General features: G+C 34.2%; 1 long non-coding RNA gene across 1 annotated transcript; it reads left to right on the top strand.

The window, feature by feature from the left end:
- The first annotated feature begins 5,826 nt into the window (after positions 1-5,826).
- Positions 5,827-12,036, top strand: LOC123547942 (uncharacterized). The gene is made up of 3 exons (XR_006685772.2): positions 5,827-5,967; positions 10,429-10,512; positions 11,867-12,036. It is a non-coding gene; the product is annotated as an uncharacterized LOC123547942 (long non-coding RNA).
- Positions 12,037-13,869: the final 1,833 nt, after the last annotated feature.

Genomic DNA, 13,869 nt, shown 5'->3' with positions numbered 1-13,869 from the left:
GATAAATGAATTTAATCAGGTATGTAAACATTTTCATATGACAAAGTTCTGTTATTTATTGAGTTTGCGCTGAATTTAAATTAACTCCGCGAATCATGGTACGCCGAGGATACTATTTATCGGACAAACTGAATTTTCCGGTCTTGTAGTGGTTTAGCATAACAGATGTGACATATAAAATAGATACCTTCTTGCATCTGTTTCATATATTTGCTTTTCTTTTAATTTTTAAATACTATTCATGATGAAGTAGCAATGCAATGACTCATGTAAAAAAAACAGGAATATTAAAATATTAAAAAGAGAGAACTTACCTTTTGGGAGATGACGTTTCATTAATCCTTGATAATAGCAAAACTGAATGTGATATAGATATTTCATTTTAAACAGATACAGTGGCATGTTGATTATCGTCTGGGAAACCAATGCGAACTCGAGCCAATCCATGTGTTTACTCGAGTAGAGTATCTTTGTAATTTTATTTGAAATTGATATTTTACAAAACATTTTAGTTGTATTAAAGTGACTGACCTCTAGATCGTAAGACACAGTTGAAATATATCAGGAAGTTATATCTATCTTCCTTAAGAAGCTTTAAAATTTATTTACTGACAGATTGCATTTTGCGAAAACACATGAGAAATAGTTGTATTTACTTTTTACATTCAAATTGAAAAGCCTTTGTAACGGGATATCGGAAGTAAACTGTCTCAGTAATAAAGCTTTGTATAAGCGGCCGTTAAGTACGATTGTGTATTGGTTAAGATAGTAGGTAAGTTTTTATTGTCGAGGCAACCCCGATTCGATTTCTCACTCGGACATATTTTTCTTGATTTAACATTTTTCAAAATAGTCTTAGAAACAAAAGCTCACGATCTAATACTCATGATATGACCAAACGTCAAGAAAGACCATTTTTGGCCAAACTCTGTTGTCCGGTCCCTTTATTGTTGTGCATTTTATTTCTTCATATACATTTCTCTGTAAACGTATTGTTTCTTTATAACATACATTATTAGTATTTTAGATAAACATGCAGCGGAAGCATCTATAGTTAGCTGCTTTCAAAAGAATTGTATGTTTGGATAAATTCGAAGCGTCTATAATATATCTAAGCTGATACTAAAACTAACAGATATAAGTGACCGGCAGAAAAAGATTTTATGCTGATTCCCAATGATGGCTGCATTTAGGGCACTATATCCTAGACCCTTATCATATAGATATGTCAAAAATTCAATATATTGTTCACAGAGGGAGATGGTTCACTAATCTTTCGTTTACTATAAAATAGAAGTCACTTGTTGGTGTATGATTTATATCCTTTCCTAGTTTACTGCCGCCATGATGCAAGGAGTATAGAGGAAATTGCCTTTGCTTCGAAAGCTATCATACTCATTTTTCTCCACGGAGGATGACTTTGGTCTGAATGTGGCATTTTCAGTAGAGTTTTGCTTTTGGGAATAACTATTGGTTTGTCTGTCAGCATTTTCATTACAACAAGGATTGTCCATAATGGTACAATTTTTATTGCTTGTGCCTGGTCTTGTTGGATCTTCCAAACGCAGTGGCCGATTACACTGAAAAGAGGAAACATGTATATCAACGTAAAAGCACTCCAATCAATGCTAAATGCATTTATGAATCTAGCACAAGAATCTGTTTTAAACGAACAATACATATGGACCTTATGATTAAGCTAAGATGCAAAAAAATCAGGTAGGTGTCTGTCAAATCTTGCAAATTTTATAGAAAATGTCATTTTTGATCTCCAACTCAGTATTGTCACTAAACTGCCTTGAGGGAGCATCCGCTTCATTATCTTTCCCTGCCATATGGGCACATGATAACCATACATTATGTTCCAGACACCATAACCAGATATCTCTTCGTTACAGGCAAATGACTTACACTCACCGAAGTTACTAGTATTGGCATAACACACTGCAGTAGTAGAGTCTGATAAATAATTTATGTGTTTGTTTGAGATTTTATCAGCCAGAGCTTTAAAATCAAACAAAATCGCTTCCAGTTCAAGGATATAAATGTGTAAAGCTCTTTCTTCATTTCTCCATCTACCACCTATTTCATTTCCTTCGTAAACCAGGCTCCAACCAAAGTGTGAGCCTTCAGTCTGAATGACGAAGTCAGGATTCCCTTTGCGCAATCGTCTAATTTGTTTGTGAACATTATTGAACCGCCACTGAACATGTAAAAATCAAAATCGCCCCTGTTTTCTTGAAGGGCATTAGTTGTAGCTCTTTCAAGATTTCTATAAAAAAATTTGCCATTCTCAACAGCTGAGAATGATGCCACTGTAAGGGCTATGACCTTCGCTACGTGTTTGATAGTGGTCCTATGACTGAAATATAATTTACGATATTCATTTGCAATCTGATCTATTTTTGTCATCAGGCAAGTACACAATCATTTGTTTCATTTGTTTCGAATCAATCATGTTTCCTAGATGTCTGATAACTTTTGTACTATAAATGATTTTTCTTTGTTTATTAGGAATCCTTAACTGGTCATTAGACTTTTTGTATCACAAATGTTGTCAATGCATTTTTGCACCAAATTTCCTCCCAACAGACTGTCGTCTATAAAGCCAGTACTTATATGGCCTTGATTTCTTAAAAAAAGTGTTTATACTGGTTTTAAGAGGAGTGTGAAAAGCAATGGCCCATGAGCCAAACCATCGGCATTGTTCGAAACTGTAACATTTTGTGTCTGAATGTGAACCGTAAAAATCTTCCATCTCTTCGGCTATTTTTATACAATAGTAACTAAAACATGACGAATATCGATGCTGGCCATCAGCATATCTTTTGTGATTAGATTTACAGCCGTTTCAAAAGTGTCAATTTTGAAATGATGGTAAGGAATAAATTTGTTCAATTATTTTAGATTGAGAATTAGTCTGTATTCTTAATTTTTCTTTTTCTTGAGAAATATTGGAGCTATGAATTGACCTTTTGCATAAGTCACTTTCTTTATGTCTTCCATCTGTAATAATTTTTCGATTTAAGATTCGATTATCATTTCTTCACTAGTACTAAAATGACTCTTGAATTTGAGTGGTTTATGACGGTTCAATGCCATGTATAAATTCATTATGACCATGCTTTACTATGGGTCATTTGTTATTTAATCCCATTTAGAGACAAAATATTCCAATCTACCAGTTTTAAACTCTGAAATTAACTGATTGGTGTTTATTTCCTTGCTCCTCTGCGGATCAAAATGTTTGCCTCGACTGAGTGGCCAAATCTGTGTTGACCTTTGCCATAACCATATCCTGGTCGACGATCACCAAGAAACTGGCCTCTAAACTGGCCACGTCCTCTGTATCTGCCTCTTACAAACTGACTCTGGTGCATTCTATTGCCCATTTTGTTGCAATCTTCAATTTCTTTGGCAGTCTTTAAGACGTCATCACCAAATAACTCTGATGTAAATGGCAATGAACAGAAAGAGTGAGAACATAAATGGGTATATTTTACTCGTAGTTCAGGTCTCAGAAAGTCCCTTCGTGCCATGTTGACTAGGTAATTGACATGGCCTATCAAAGCAAGTGCATCATTGCAGTCTTCTATCAACCCAGTCATATCAACACCAGCTTTCACAATAGATTTTTCAATGTTTTAAAGACTTTTTGTCATTGGACCGTGACCTACTTGAGACTATGTCCCAAATTAACTTATTCAATCGTACTTCACTAAGTGCCTCACAGTTTGAAAAGGCCGGGCTAAGCTCTCATCTTTAGTCGTTTTATCAAAATGCTCATCACTCATTGACAAGCCTTTCCTGAATAACTCAAAAACATTGTCTGCCAACACAGAGTCAACATATGTGCTGGTTGATACAATAAGTTTAAATTTGTTTGCTAGGCTAGAAACTCTGCTGACTGTAGTGTTGTTGTTATAGTCACTACCACAAGCTGATGTCTGAGGTTCATGCTCGGACTCCGTCCGATGTCTTTTGGCCGGTGAGGCATCACTACAGTCATTCAAGTCTATATTGTCGTCAAAATAATCATAGTCCTCAGAATAATCACAGGATTTTTCAATGTCTTCAGTGCATTTCACTAAAGCTGACAGCGGGGACTGCATAAATTTCAGGCATTCAAGAATTGCCTCATTTTGTACATTTTTTTCTGTGTGACAATATCACCGGAAACACTATGATATTCATCATCTGCAGGCACTTTCTTCGAAGGTGCTTTTCACCTAGTAGAAGAACCTGTATTAGACTCGTCTTTAATGTTTTCATGTCCTGTTTTTTTTCAAGGTTTTGTTCGGCCATGATCGCGAAAACTAATGACACTATCGTAACCGCGCCACGTGCAGCGGAAACAAACACAAGATAAATCATTAAAAATATTGATTCGTGAAATAAAATAACATGCCACGCACGGTAAATATATAGTCCACTAAAGTTTCACACCAAAAATAACACTCTATGGGTATAAGTCGTGAAATTAAGGATGTTAGAATTATGTCCACTCTACGCATTGACTGTCTTGCGCCATGAGACGGAAGCACATATTCATTTTAGACAAAATTTTATTTCTAAATGAAATAGAACTCGAACTCTGAATGAATCGGCGGAATTTCTGATATTCTGTACTATACTGTATATCTATATGGCTTTGTTCGGAGTTGTGGAAAGTCGGAATTTTTGACTTTCCGCACATATAATGTAACTGTATTGAATCAGCGGGTTTTCCGAAGTTCCGCACTTATTATATAACTATATTGAAAACGCGGAGGCTATGTTCGGAGCTACGGAAGTTCGGATTTCCCGATTTTCCGCATTTACTATATAACTTATATTGAATCTCCGGGGGTCTTCTCTGGCTTTCCATAATTTTCGGTCAAAATGTTACAGCGGCAGAAATTCTGCAACTATGTTAGTATGTGATAGGACCTTTGGTATTTTTTGGAATTTGAAGGTTTAAACTTTTTTTGGCGTTTTTTTTTTTTTGTTAATTTTCATTTTCTTTTCGGGTAATATGTTGGCAAATTGTAGCCAAAATTGAGAAGAACAGGTGATAGTGACGTCACGTTATGTGACACAGTACAATGATCATGTGACAGATATATTCAAAATGACGGTAAACAATAATTTTACATTAGAACCATTCAATTGCCCGGTTATGTTTAACTGGTAGGGTTTAAAACGTATGCGAAAACGCATTGTGTTTATGTTTAACACATTTTTCAACTATAGCCGATCACCATGATCACGCCCTGTATCTCCAGAATCATAACCAGAAGGTTATGTATGGAAAAGCTTCCGTTGTGGTTTCTTGTTATAACGGATACTGAAATGTCATCAGGTAACCAACGTCTACAGTTAACAGGAAGCAAATATTTGATCACTGCACGTAAAATCTTGTGTGTAATCGTTGTTCAATCACGCATGCACCAAATAGCATTCCATGATTTTTTATTTGCATTGTTATTAGAAAAAATTCTTAAGCTATGCTTACCTGTGTCTATGTTTTTATACTAGATCCATTTTATATTAGCCGGAAACCACAACAGAAGCCTTTCCAAACATAACCGACAAGTTATGATTCTGGAAACAACCGGGTATGACCAATACATCCGAGATGATTTATGTCCCGTCTTCATATGGTGGCTTATTTCTACCATTTCGTTATTTCGTTCTGTCACATTGACACAGCGACAAACGTAGTTTTCTCGCCCCGCCGAACGTCGCCCAGACAAACGTTGCCCCTCCGAATGAAGTCTTAGTTAAATTGTTGATGTTTTATTTATTTCAGAAACTAAATTAAATGAGTCTTTTCCAGATGCTTAATATTTGGTGAATGATTATCACTTTTGGCGAGCTGACAGAAAAGTTAAAGGTGGTGAGGTAGCAGCTTATCTCAGATCAGACATAGCCGGGGACAGAAAACTTGAGTTAGAATTTGAAGATACTGAATCTATCTGTATCGAGGTAAATCTAAATAAAAAAGAAATGGCTTTTGAAAGGTGCTTACAACCCTCCCCCCCCCCCTCCCCACCTCTTTGTCTAAAGATGTTTTTTTCAATCAAAGTGTATGTCTACACTGGATAAATGCACAACTAAATATGACAATTATATTTTGATAGGAGACTTGAATTTTGATCTACTTGATTCTACCAAATGCATGCCTTGAATGATATCATTGATATTTTTGATACGTCTAGTTTAGTTAAAAAGCTGATTGCTTTTCAGCTAAAAGTTGAAATTCCTAGTAAAATAAAACAACATTTATTTTCTTACTTTGCAAACTGCTTGTACTTTTTAAGCGTTTTACCAATTTCTGTCATTGCATGTGCATGTGCTTGATGTATTTTGATCTTATTTATTTATTACTTAGATCTATTATATTTATTTATTTATTTAACCTAATGTATTAAATCATTCTTATTTCCATACTTTTAACAAACACTACTTATTACCATTTGTCTTTCAAGATGTATTATGTCTTTCAGCTCTTAAATTATAACAAATTATGATATTATATGTCGGTCAAAAGCTATACATAGCTTATGCTTATAATGTTATATTATCTACCGACAGTAAATAGTTATTGACTTTACTTGACTTGACTCGACTTGAATGTCGCCCCGCCAAACGTCTCCCCGACGCAGGTCATCTCCCCGAATGTTGTGTGTTTCTGTAAATATGCGTTCAGTTGTATCTGTCCCACCCTTTCCCTAGATAAAATTTACTCTCAAAATCCCAATTTTATTCTGTTCATCTTTTCTACTTGAGTACTGCGAATTTTCAGTGTTAACCAAACATATATATGATAGAATCAGTATTCATTAATTTAAAGCGTGACAACTTTGAATCTCATCAAACTTGACAATATCGTGAACAGTTATTTACGGGTTTAAATAACCAGATATAAAAATGCTTTGGAAATGATGATTTCATTGCCATGAATTTAGAAGGTTTTAGAAGAATTTAGAAGTTTATTTTATGCTCTTCAGTGAGATAGTGAAATTTATCAGTGAAATAAAATTGATATTTTCACTGTTTCAAACAGTGAAAATATCATTTTTATTTTTACTGACCGTAACTACACTTGAATGCGAAAGAATATGAATTATAAATAATAGAAAATTCCTTGCAAAACATACTTCAGTAAAGATATAAATGTATAGAATTACTATTACAGATTATAAATATATACATTTTGTCATAATAAAATGTAAAAGAAATCAGGAAACGTGCTAGAACTATTTACAGTTTTTCTACAAAGATATCCTGACGTCACGACATTATGACGCAATGATACCATGCACGTGACGTTGCGCGGAAAAACTGGTTAAAACCATTAAAAGCACATAAATAGAAAATTTGTTATCGAAATATTTTTCACTCGTGAACACCATAATTTACATATATATTGCATTATAGTACTAGTATTCACTTGGTGAAATATATTTCGATCTTACATTGAAACAAACAAATATCCTCTATTTATTGAGATAAAAACAGTAGATAATGTATACCTTTATATCAATATCAACCGCAAAGTTATCTTAGAATCTATTGGAACGTTTCCAATACTAAAACGAAACAAACTTACCAGTATGAACTTGTTCTTCGCACGTAACTGCCAACTTCTCCATATAAAAGAGAGGTTGAGGACAAAATGACTTCTGACACAACTGTCGCGAAGAACATAAGCCTGGTGATCGAACTCACAACCTACCCCGTGATGGGTAGTTCTGTGCTCTTCCAATTGCGCTAAACGGTAGACGATACCATAGATACTGACAATGTCATACTATCGAGAGAACTAGTTAAATAACCAACAGTTTTTCAGTTACGTAACTGTGGGCAGTTAACCTAATCAGTGTCTCTGAGTAATGTACCAGTACAAACCCCTTTCTCCGCAAGTAGCTGCCAACTTCCTCACATGAATAAGAGGTGGAGGACAAATGATTTCAGACACAATGTATTTTATCAAATTGTCACGGATAACATACGGCCCGCGCGAGGATCGAACTCACGACCCGCGATCCGTAGATCGGCACTCTCTCTTAACTTAGAACTAGTTATATAACTAATGCCGTGGTGATGTGTGGCAAGCGAGTCAAACAAGTTTCAGAAATATATGTTGGTCAATGACTTTGTACAAAACTTTTCGTCAATGTATCTGTTTTCTGTCAACTTCTTTACTTTGAACCAAAAGAAGCGGAAAACGCCTGTTCTTCTTTTCCCGCTAACAAAGAAAGAACATTTTATCCACATGCGCCTTTTCGACCTGAACGTCGTTGAATGAAACAGCAACGGATTAAAAAAAAAACGATAATCATTATCTTCGTCATTTCGCACCGGATAGATAGATAAAGAGCGATACAGAGGATATGCAGACCATTTTATTTATTTGCTAAATCAACATTATGTTTGGTTTGGTCACAAAGCATGTAAATTCATGTCATATTATTATTATATCATTACGCCCTTTCAAGTAGAGAGATTTTAAAGCTATTCAAACTTATATTTTAAGTGGCACTGATAAAATAAAGAAACAAAAAACCTACAATATCACAGGAATATTAAGTTAAAGACCCACTACAAGCTAGTGACCTACATTTTCCTCACACTTGAACTTCGTGAAAATTATTCTGATGATACTGGTATAATTCAGCTATATTACAAGCTGGCAGACGGACAATTTAGGCCCTCCCTAAATTAATGTGTATTTCACAACTTCATCTGCAAACTTACCCAGTTAATCTCTTTTCAACATATTTTCAAAAAAAAAAAACATAGATAAATAACTTTTTTACCCTGTTGAAACAAGTGTGGATCAAACTGAACTAAATACATACTAAGCATACTGCTGCTTTCATTCAATAAAATGTTTAGACATTAAACACATTGTCTAATGGCTTAATATCACTCACAGCCCACTGTTTGTTTTCTTTTTATATGCAAATCATGTATAATTACCATTATGGCTGTACAAAAGAATAGTTATTCTGCGGCGCGTCCTTAATAGCATATGTACTCTTACATCATCCGCATTTTTGTTTCAAGAACAGCTGTCCTTACAGCCGCCCCTTACTCATAGTAATGCGTTTGGTCTACTGGATGCGTGTCGCGTAGTTCGATCACGGGCAGGCTTGTGTTTCTCCTTGACATATTTGATAAACGGACATGATGTCTGAAATCATTAGACTCCAACCTAGATCATTCAATTGGAATTTGCGTTACTTGCGAGAAAAGTTTGTACTTTACGAATTCTGAACACACTGGTTACGGTTAACTGCCCCGTATACATGTATGAATACTGTTGAAAAATGGCGTTAAACCCAAAACAAACAAACAAACAAAAGCTGTCCTTACAGCCCACATATTCTTTCTCTACATTCCATTTTTTGTTATTTATGAACATGTTGGTTGTTTTTGTTATAAAGAGATGTTTTATATCTTTTAACATTGTTTCACCGATTCGTTCGTTCAAGATGTACGAGAAACAAACAATAAAAACGCAAGTCATTCCCGTAATTGATTTTGCTTTTGCAAAAAATGTTTTGCTTTCTAATTGCTTTACATCACTGGTACACGTGTTCTCATCATATAACATATATTGTATGTCAGGTTTTGGTAATTGGTCAGTTGGTAAAACTCACATAGGTTATAACAGGCCATATATAAAATATCATACTATTTCTCTGTCTTTATTTCATAAACAAAATCAATCTGGGACTACCTACATATAATATCTGAGTGTAGGTATTTGTTTCGATTTACTATTTTGTTTTAATAATTTTCTTAAGATTTATTTTATTGCTCAAAATTATTGATCATTTTGATGAAAACTGTTATTTTACAAAAAAAAAGTCTTTATAGAAATGCAAATGTTCATACAGATTACTGATTCTAGTTATCATTTAAAATGTTTTGCAACATTTTGGGACTTTTCATAAACTAACTTATTATAACTAAAAGAAATATAAAGTTAAAAAGGTATTTATTATTAATATTGCCTGATAGTTCTAAAAATACTCCAAACAATACATTTAAAGAAAATTACAATACCTAGTTTATCTGTAAGTAACAGGCTCACTATTACTGAGTGGGGACTATAACATAACTATGTTGTGTTTTATGCTTCAAAGGTATCTTCTGAGGTAAAACATGTTATCATTAAGCATTTTAATCAAATAAGATTTTTTTTCAGTTAAATTGTAATGCACATTTATCAAAACATCACAGTAACAGATTTAACAAGAGATATGAAATTTTACAGTGCATGCGGGAATTAACAAAGTCTGAATATCTTCTGTATGAAAAAGTACTAAGGCTATTGCAATTACGTGGAATATATAAAAGTTTATATATATTATACATAAATTCAATTACAGATTTATAGATGTTTAACATACGGTATGTTATGACATTTTTCAGGAAACGCAAAAATGAGGTCTACCGTGGCTTTGTGTCTTACTATTCTGCTTCTTTCTGTAGTTTCTACAAATGCGCAATGGGCTTGTACGTATTTTTATAATTATAATTATTTAACTTTAGTAACAATTCGGTATGATTTTGAAGTGTGCTGGTAATGTTCGACTGTGATAAATCCAAGAAATACTCACGGACAGTGTAGTGTAAGGAAGCATGGAGGGGACATCGGATTTTTTTATTTCAATTTATCTCATGGCCACGAGATATAACTAAGAAAAAAAAACGAAAAACAAAAGATGTTATCTCGTGGCCACAAAATATAACTAAGCAAAAAAAAAACAATAACAATTTCTTAATTCGTGGCCACGAAATATATAACTAATAAAATAAAAAAAAAAAAAAAAAAAAAAAAAAAAAAAAAAAAAAACACCGATTTTTCTTAGTTCGGGGCCACGAAATATAACTAAGAAAAAAAAAAAGATTTTTGCTAATTCGTGGCCAAGAAAATCGTTTTTCGTTTTTTTTTTCTTGCTTATATTTCGTGGACACGATTTAGCAAATATCGTTTTTTGTTTTTTTCTTAGTTATATTTCGTGGCCACGAATGAAGATTTTTTTCTTAGTTATATCTCGTGGCCACGAGATAACATTTTTTGTTTTTCGTTTTTTTTTTCCTTAGTTATAACTCGTGGTCACGAGGTAAATTAAAAGAAAAAAATCCTATATCCCCTCCATGCTTCCGTAGTAGTCGGCAAAATGGTATGACTTTCTATTAAGATGTAACGGTTCAAAACGTTTCCGTTACGCTCATAAACTCACAATCCGAGTTCACCCGCTGTAAACTTTATAAGATTGTCTTGCACTTTCAATATGCAGTTTTGACTAAGGTGCATGTCCATTTCTGACTTCCCAAAAACTCGTTTACGATACTTACTGGTAGGCGCTGGGTCTAAGTGGCAGACATCGGGTGTATATAAAGTAGAGAGACAGATTCAAGCACATTAGATCTTGGTGTGAAACTTGGTTCTTTAACATGTTAACATGCGCTTGTGTGTACAGAGAGAACCAGCGTTGGCGTTGAGGTGAAAGACGCACAAAATTGGCTGGACAAATGCATTATTATTATTACAAAAAATGTTAGTCAAAGATTACATTAAATATGGATTCATTTATCTTTTCTCTTTGAATCACGAAACAGTTCTACAAAGTGAAGGCTTTCGCATGCGTTTCAGGTTAAAAGTAGTTTCTGTTGTAATGGTTTATTATGCAGAAGTATAACCCAATCGCTCAAATTATCACTGATGTTGAAACGTTTTGCTTACACAATCACATTGCTTATGAATGTTGGAATTCATACAATTTCAAGTTATACAGTTATTATTTGTCCATATAGAATTTTCTAACAAATAAAATTTTAATGTACTAGGTATTTCTCTTTTCAGATGGATATCCAAGATGGGGCGGAGGATGGGGTCCGCGCTGGGGTCCACGCTGGGGACGAGGCAGGGGGTTAGCTTTTCTTGGATCTGCAGCTCTTTTGAGATATGGCAGTCCTTTTGGACGTGCGATTGGTGGCTTAGGCCTCCTAAGGCTGATTGGATAATGTTGGCGAATAAGGTATGTTCCTCTAATCATATCACATTACATCAAAGTGCAAAATATTTCTCTCATCTGCAATTTATTTAGTTAATTTTCAAATATTTTGTACGTATTATCCCGGTTTGACATCAGACAAAACTTTCCAAAAATAAGAAACATAGATGTAAGTTTTTTGCAGACACTGTCAAAATTAAAAAAAGATATGAACACTGATAATCTACGCCTGACTCAATTTTTGATATCTAGAAGAATCTAACGAACTGATAAACATTTATCCAAGTTTTAACTCGACCAGAACGCATGTAACACACAAACACACACGCACGCACTCACATATTTATATTGAGTACATAATTCTGCTGACAATGACGAGCCGGCAAGAAAGCTGATATATCCAGGTTTTGTTATGTAGCATGATCACAACTAATTTCCATTATCCATGAGCTTAAGAACATGTAGTTAAACTTTCACAATTTAAAAGTGAACGACTTACAACGAGAAAAATACTTCACAAAACTTATATATGTGTTTAACTTAGAATATATTAAATGAGCTTACTAGATGCTTTCTTAATAACTGATTTCGTGAAACGCAGGTAAAATCCACTTTTAAACAGGGACAGTGACTGCGTTCTTGATGTATCAGTTTTCTTAAAACCCAATGAAAAATTGTCTTATAGAATAATTTCTAAAGATTTACAAAAGACAGTTCAGTAAGTGTAATAACGGTAGATAGAATCATTTGAGCCGTGCCATGGGAAAACCAACATAGTGGGTGTGCGACCAGCATGGATCCAGACCAGCCTGCGCATCCGCGCAGTCTGGTCAGGCTCCATATTGTTCGCTTTTAAAGCCTATTGGAATTGGAGAAACTGTTAGCGAACAGCATGGATCCTGAACAGACTGCGCGGATGCGCAGGCTGGTCTGGATCCATGCTGGTCGCACACCCACTATGTTGGTTTTCCCATGGCATGGCTCATTTGTTTAATTGTTATAATGGTATTCGAATTTTATTTCAGGCGCTTTCCAGCCTTATCAGCTGGGATGAGTGTGAAGGCCATCGGAGGAATTTTGCATATTGTGTCATTTTCAAATATTTTATATACATTCGTTTGAGTAAAACTTAATATACCGTGTACTTGTTTATTCGCATTTGTTACTAGATTTTCAAATATTTACATGCCATATATATATATACACTTGACAATGAAAAGATATGTATATATATATATGTATAATTATGAACAAAAAAGAACCCGGAACGGGAACAAAATATCGTAAAATTTTAAAATGACTTCACACGCTTGCTTGACTGTTCTATTAAAATTTAAGAAAATCTAAGCGGGTGTGTGAAGTCATTTTAGAATTTTACGATATATATATATATGACGTCATTCCTAGAAACAGATGACACCGTTCGAAAACTATGTTTCAATATTTACAACCAAAATGTCCAGAAGAACCTCAGTTATAGCTAAATCTTATTTAATCTGACGGTTAACAACAAAAGTGAATCAAGAATACTGTTATTTTTTTCAGATTAAAGTTTATTTAAAGGCCGAGATTGGTAGCCCTGGAGAACTTTCCTTTGATTAGCATCTTCCATTAAATCCTGTTAGTTTAAAAATTAAAGTGAAATTACAATTTAATGCGGATGAGTCATTTTTATCAATTCGTCAATTTCGATATCGTAATTATCTGTATTCATTCTAGCATCTGGTCTAAGGTGTAACTTTGCCCCATGAATACTTTAATTAATCATCTGTAAACATTAGCATCCTCATGTAATAATATATTAATGATGATCTTATCTGGAATTAATAGGGTACCAAGTTCTAAAACTTCT

Source organism: Mercenaria mercenaria, chromosome 9, assembly GCF_021730395.1.
Source record: "Mercenaria mercenaria strain notata chromosome 9, MADL_Memer_1, whole genome shotgun sequence".
Classification (NCBI taxonomy): Eukaryota; Metazoa; Mollusca; class Bivalvia; order Venerida; family Veneridae; genus Mercenaria; species Mercenaria mercenaria.
This window is presented reverse-complemented; position numbering and strand designations above follow the sequence as displayed.